The sequence below is a fragment of the Atta cephalotes genome (assembly GCF_000143395.1).
Source record: "Atta cephalotes unplaced genomic scaffold scaffold00007, whole genome shotgun sequence".
In the NCBI taxonomy this organism is placed as follows: Eukaryota; Metazoa; Arthropoda; class Insecta; order Hymenoptera; family Formicidae; genus Atta; species Atta cephalotes.
This window is the reverse complement of record NW_012130071.1, coordinates 766,206-773,939: the sequence shown is the minus strand read 5'-3', so window position 1 is coordinate 773,939 and position 7,734 is coordinate 766,206. Positions and strand designations below refer to the sequence as shown.

Below are 7,734 nucleotides of genomic sequence, written 5' to 3'. Positions count from 1 at the left end.
TCGAATTTCGGAAAAAAACGGCGGAAGCAAAGTTGTACACCTAATATAAAAAATTATATTTTTATATTATTATAGTAACAATTAAAGAATTATAGTTTTGTAATGTTTCTGGAATATTATAGACATATTACTAACACCTTGCAAGTACTGTTAATTTACATTTCTATAATATCTCTGCAATGTTATATTGCAATCTGTAATATTGCAACATTGCAGCAATATTGTTTCAATCTTCTGTATGTGAACAAAGGTATTGATTTCATTATTTTTTTTTAGTAACGAAGTTACTTTTCCTAGTAAATAACAATAACAATAATTAAATCACAATTTTCAGGAAGTAATAACGAAATTTTACATTATTTTTTTCGTTATTCCGTTGAATATAGAATTATTTTAATAAGGACGCATTTACATTTTGATGAAAAAGCAGAAAGCGGAAAAGCAGTGGCCAATCAGAACTCGTGCTGGTAAGTAGTACAAAAAGTAACTTGTCAATTCTACCTAATAGACAGACGTATTGAACACTAATTACCTATTATTAAACAAAAATTCAAGATTCAGCGATACAAATTAATTATAATTTAAAGTTAAGATATATGTGCTAATGCAAATTAAAATATGTAGCATAATAAAAAACTAATAAAGAACTAATAAAATATAAAAAAAAATATACATTAAGGCTCCTGACTAATCGCGGCGATCATGTTGGAATCGTGATGTTAGAAGCGAGGAATGACACGTTAATTTATGTTGCCATTTTTAAATAAAGACAATCTGAATGAAACGAAATGACGAGATCACTTTAAAACACTTGTAAAAATCGATGAAAACTGTCCTTTCCTTCCTTGACAGTCAGTAAATGATCGTAAAAGGCACGTAAAATTAGCTTATAGTTTCGAGCAGAAACACACGGTCCGACAACTATTGAAACGAGTAACATATACGCTTTTACATATAAAATTCCAAGATAACTTTAGCTTTCATCGATAATTACGATTTTGATAAGTACGAGACAAGTCACATTTTCACGATTAAGCAAATAATAACGAAATGGCACGCAACTTAAATTTCGTTATCAAAATCGTCACTTTTCATGCCTGTTAGTTCAACCTTTTATTATGGTGACGAAATGCTGTAATAGAATCCCGCTCACTCCTATCTTGCTGGTATATCTCTTGAATGTCGGTAAATGTCGATAATTGACACACTTGTTACATGAAAAGCCATGAAAAGCCAAAAAATAAAGTTATAAGAACATTTTTTGAACACACAATTTTAATATTGTTTAAATTTTTAATTGTTTTATTTTTGAAAATAACATGAAAAAAATTTTTTTTAATAAAATTAAAACAATAAATAACAAGAGCAAACAGCTACACAGGATATTGTATGATAGTGAAAGCCATAATTTAATAGTGAAAATCATTAAAAATTTGTTCATTAATAATATAAATTGATCATATATCGTCGATCGTTTCGGCCACGATTCGGCCATTCTCAATATGTAAAAAGTAAAAATTAATATAAATTATAAATTTTGGTAAAAGCGTATTATTAAAATTGTCAGTTAAGATTATGAAAAAATATAGTCATATGCTTTACACGAACGATTAAATTCATAATTTTAAAAATTATATTTATTATTTTTTTGTAAATTTATAAATTTAATCGTTCATGTAAAGCATATGACTATTTTTTTATATACAAACAACTATGATATATATATATATATATATATATATATATATATATATATATATCTTAATAATTGACAATCTTAATAATGCACTTTTATGTTATACTGAAATTTATGATTTATATTAATTTTTATTTTTATAGGATATATAGATATATAGTTGAGGATGGCCAAATCGTGATAAAAACGTATATGATTATTTTATATTGTTAACGAACAAATTTTAAATATATCACTAGCTATTGTGTAAGACTATTTGCTCTTGTTATTTATTGTTCATATTTATTAAGCCACATGTAAACCATTTAATATCAAAATTGTTCTGCACAATTACTTCTAAAGCTAAGATTGTATATATACATATATTTCAAAATTATACATTTTCATGGATTATCTATATATTGTTTATTAAATTTACACAAATTCTTTTCATGTAGACAATGTAAACTATTATAAATTAAATAATACAATACATAACGAGATAATTATAACTCAGTAAAAAATTTATATAAATATAAATTTATATAAATTTATTTAAATTTATATAAATATATATATAAACATATTATATTCGTATATACGCATATATTTGTATATATTATATATAATGTCCATATATTTTTCTTTTTTTTTGTAAAATTATTGTTTAATATAAAAATAATAATAATGAGAAAACATTAAAAACATTATATTAAGACTTCTGAGTAGTCAGACATTAAATTTATTCGCGTTGCATATGCATTTAATATGCTCCAATATGTTCATCTACATACAATATTACAATAGCATCTATTCATTTCAACCTGATTTATATTATTAATTGTTAATTTGTCTTCTTTTATGATAATTTTCATGTTTCATACATGCATGTAATCATAATGACTTTGCTGCGCTTGTTTTAGTCAAGATACTACCATGTCTCCACTACCATGTTTTCACTTATAAATCAAATAATTTAATAAATAATTTAATAAATCATAAGTAATAGTACATATCACTAATGATAAGATTTTGGCTTCTAGTACTCCAACGCGTTTTATTCATTTAACTTTTTCCTAATCAAATGACAACACGCTCGATGAATTTTGGCACGGAATGAGCGAGAAAGCGAGAGAATCACGATTGTCAGGTTTCAACTGAAATGCTGTATCTCGAAAGCTTATGCACTGGAAATCCTACGGTCTCTCCAAAATTGATAATTTCAATAGAAATTTGCAAGTTTTGTATTACTGGCGTATCAAAATTATATAGCTTCTCAAAAAAAAAAAGTCATTAGATTTTTCATCCTTCTGGAGATTTTTTTTCAGAATTCGAAAAATTTTTTAATCCCCGCTCGGTAAAAAATTTTTAATGTACAAATATATAAATGTATATAAACACATATAAATATGTATAAATATATATTCATTCATTCGATGGCGCAACTTCCCAAAGTTAGAACAGGATCTATCTCTCGTACGTACGCCTATGGTGCGCTCACACATTATACACAGACATACATATTTTATTTATAATCATATAATCATTTTTATTTATACATATTGTATTTATACATAGTAATATATGTTTAAATACATCTATATGTTAATTTAATAAAAATTTTTCGGCCATTTATGCACATTATCATTTCCTAAAAAAATGCTCAACATTCAAAGCAATTAATCGGAGATTTTCATCATCTACCGGAATGCCAAAGAATCGTGCAAAAAAATCGGAAACTCTGACAGAAAACTGCAAGAAAATTGACAACTATGGAGAGAATCCGTTCTTCTCTGCGCTGAACAACGAGACAGCTCAAAAAAAACATCTATTCTCCTCACTGTATTCGCTTGTTTCAAGCGACTGAAAATGCTTTCTCAATTTCGACTGCTCGGCGTACATCAATAAGGGGCGAGGAGTATTCTAGATAACATATAAGTTAATAAATTTTAATAAATTGTGGTAATATGATTAATCATAAACAATTAAATATTTCGTAAACTATTGCATTTTCACATGATTTATATTATTCTGGATTAATGGGAGGAGTATACTATTACCAGAATTTATTAAAACTTATGTTATCTAGAATTTCTCGCCCCTTATTGATGTACACCGAGCGACCGAAATTGGCAAGAAAGCATTTTCGGTCACTTGAAACAAGTGTGACTAGTGTGAGAAAAAGCTCGTTGTCTTGTTCACTCTCTCGGCGCGCCAAAGGCGAACAGTGCGAGCACACATACATGGGTACGTGCTTGAATGTGTTGCTACCGGTTTTGCTAGATCGCCGTCTGATTCGGTGTCGCCTATTAACGTAGAGTTCTTGGCTGAATAGTCAAGAACCTTAAAAAATAATTTATTCTTATATAGTTTTCTAGAATTATTTTTTAAAATCGGTAACGAGTAACGAATAATAAATTATCATAGGTCCCGTCTAGAAATCCTCTAATAAGAGTCTGGTCACTTTCTCCTCTCAGTTTATGATTGATCCGACATTTATCATCCATTCCCACAAATTTCTTTAAATCTAAATTTGTAAAAATTAATTCGTAAAAATTAAAGTAGAATCAATTAAATTAAAATAAAATCAATTAAAATTTTTATTTTTATTATTATTTAACTTATGTTTTTTAACATTAATTAATATTAAATATTACATTAATATTAAATATTTTCTATAATAATTTTTATATGTACGTAAAAAAAATGTTGAAAAATGTCTTTAATTTAAAATAAAAAATAACAAATAAATAAGTATTATAGATATATTAAAAATATAAAAAATTTATAAGAAATTAAAAATTAAAAAATTTTAATAACAATTCAATTAAATAAATAATATAAATAAACAATAAATGCTTTAAAATTCTTAACATAAAAAATACATAGGTAGCAATACTAATGTACATAAGTAGCAATAGGGAATAAATATACGTTATTCCCTATTATTCCCTATATATAACAGTTTTTGTAATTCTCAAAAATACATTACATTCTCAAAAATACGTATGATGTATTAAAAACTATTTATTTTGATATAGGAGTATTTTGTCCGTGTTTCTGAATATCAAGTAGAAATAGACTTCTGTGTCAATTTGTTTTTAAATGCATAATAAAAATTCCTTTAACGCATAATAAAAATAACTATTCCTTCACTTAAATGCATAATGAAAATACATCATATTTTTACTTAAATGTATGATGCATGGCCATGGATTTGCTGTCATATTACAATTAGATACATTTTTACGTTTTTTAAATTTTAATCTTAGAGTAGCAAATTTTTTATACAATTTTGTACGCAAATAGTGACAATTTGGAATGTGATCTGCTAGAATAGCGTTAAATTTTTCAAACAAAAAATTTTGTAAATTTACATTAGGCATTATGTGAAACTAAAGACTGTAATGCCTATAAATGCTTTCTAATTTTAAAAAAACTTTAAATGTTGCTAAGTTAATAGAAAATAATATATTTGCATTATAACATTTAACTAGTTTACAAAATATAAATTTTCTTTTGAATCAACAGATCGTATGCAATCAGAACATGTAATACATATATTTTTTACACAATAATCTGCAATATTAGGTGTAGTAAAAAGAAATCCATTTATTTTTGCAAGAAATTAGAAAAATAATGGATTTCTTTTTACTACACCTAATATTAAGGAATTCATTTCCTTATTATGTGTTATTATTTTTTTTAAACTCAAGAAAAGGAATGTTATTTAAAGTAGATGAAATAGAATCAGATATATCTTTTGTACGATTTTTTGTTAAATATTCTAGCCAGTAAGATATTCATTGTCATCGTATTCATAATTTCCTGTTCTTACTTCTTTCATGTATATATGCTATAGCGATAAGTTTTTAAATTATTTTTTAATTGCAAACAATCTGAAATTACATTTTTACAAAAATGAATGTAAGTTCTCTATGCAATCTTGCGTGAACTGAGCAGTAAGTACGAATTGAAAATTATGATCTTCTAAAAGATATTGTACAAGATCAATAATCGATGTCGTAGAAAGTATTATTCCTCTTAGTATAGATTTAAATATATCTTTCTTACCAATTTTTATTTTTTCAAAAAGAGCAATTATTTCACATAAAAAAATAACATTCGAATCATATTTTTCTTTGTTTTTTAAACTTAAAGCTATATTATAATTTCTCAAGATCAATAATGAAAATTATTCTATTTTGATATATTTTTAACAAACCATGCAGTTGTCAAAAATTCCGGGTTACAATTTTCGTCCGATAAAAATTCTAATGATGAATTAACATCTATTAGAAACACATTCTTTGCTTTATTTATCCTCATTTTACTGAAAGTATTAGGATTTTTAATATTATTAATATTTAATTTGGATGTTAAAAGGAAATCTAAATCTTCTTGAGATTTAATTAAATTAATAAAATGAGCAATTTCAACTTAGTTAGAAGGTAAGTTATATTTTATTATCAAATCTTGGGGTAAGGTAAAAAATTTGTTATTTATTAATAATTCTTTTAGGTTCTTTAACAAATGTGATACATCCGCAAATAAAATATAAGCGCTTAGGATCAGACGGATGTAATAATTTTTAAGTTCCGAATACCGTCCTACATTTATTCCACATTTCCACAATTTCATATTTCCAGAACCCATGTCGGAGGTTACAAAGTGAAGATCAATTTTTTCAGCTTTGTCTATTATCTGAAAAATTAAATCTTTCAAAACTTCTTCTGTTAAACGTTACCTATAAAGAAGTAACTTACAAACATGTTTCCATCTACTAGCTATACCTGTAATCATAAATGTTAAAAGATGTGTAGCAATACCTTTGTCATTAGGAAATGTTATGTTCCCAAGCATTGTGCTGACGGATCAAAAATAGTTTTCAGAGTTATATTCATTTCGTCTAAAACTAATCTTTATCAACATTCTCGAATGAAGAAGATTGAGTTTTAAATTTTAAAAACTTAAAAATCTCATTTGAAATGTCATTTTTAAATTTTAATTTTTCTAATTTTCGTAACGAATTTTAAAATGCGGAAATTTGGAAATTCCTTGCTAAAAAAGTTCTTCGTAGTCAGTAGTGCCACAAGTTAATTTGAGTTTTAGAGCTCGTTGAATTGTATCATTTGAACATTTTGCATTGTTTTTTTTTGCAAATAGAACCTGAATTTGATTATCAGTAAATAGTTTCTTTAAAGTTACTTTATATTTATCGTTGTTAATTCTTTCTCGCAATAATCGATTCTTATATTTCATAATTTCAAATTTTTTGCGTAAGCGAATTAAATTGAGTTTTATTATTCTATATTTTTTGTAAGTGCGTGATTCATTGCTTGTCAATGTACTAGGTCCCACATTTTCATCTCTAGTTATCTATAAATATAAATTAACTATAAATTAACACATAATATAATAATTGTAAATAATTTAAATATAATTAATTTCTAATAATTTAAATATAATTAATTTCTAATAAATAAATAAATCTAGATCTAGATCAGAAATCTGCTAAATAAATCAAATAATTTGAAAGAACCGAAAACGGTTGATAGATTAATAGTCGGGAGCAGATCTGGATCTTATTTCGACATTGTGGACATCATCTTTTTGTTGAACATTTTGTACATCAGCTTTTTCAGATGTAGAATCGAGATATTCACTTATCATCTACAGTTGTTCGATAGCGCAGATAGTTGTTCAATAGAGAAAACTAAAAACGCCACGAACTTTTTCCCACACTCAATTATTTACTTTCTAAAATAGAAGTGGATCTGTATTGTCTGGCGACTCAGCAAACGAGAATGGATTAAAATGGATTAAAATGGATTAAATTTTTGAATGATTGAAATTTTTTTCTATCCGAATGCGTATTTTAAAAAGCGAACTTTTTTTTTATTTACTTTTTTTTATTTAATTGGATTCAATTAGATTCAATTACATTCAATTGGACGCAATTGGATTGAAAAACTGCATTTCTTATTTAAAATTTTGAATTGAACAGTATTCACAATGTATGTGTTGTGCACAGAAAAAGCTAATATTATTTTTAGATT

At 25.5% G+C, this 7,734-nt stretch overlaps 1 pseudogene; it reads right to left on the bottom strand.

The window, feature by feature from the left end:
- Positions 1-6,901, bottom strand: part of LOC105626971 — an 11,651-nt pseudogene extending 4,750 nt beyond the window's left edge.
- Positions 6,902-7,734: the final 833 nt, after the last annotated feature.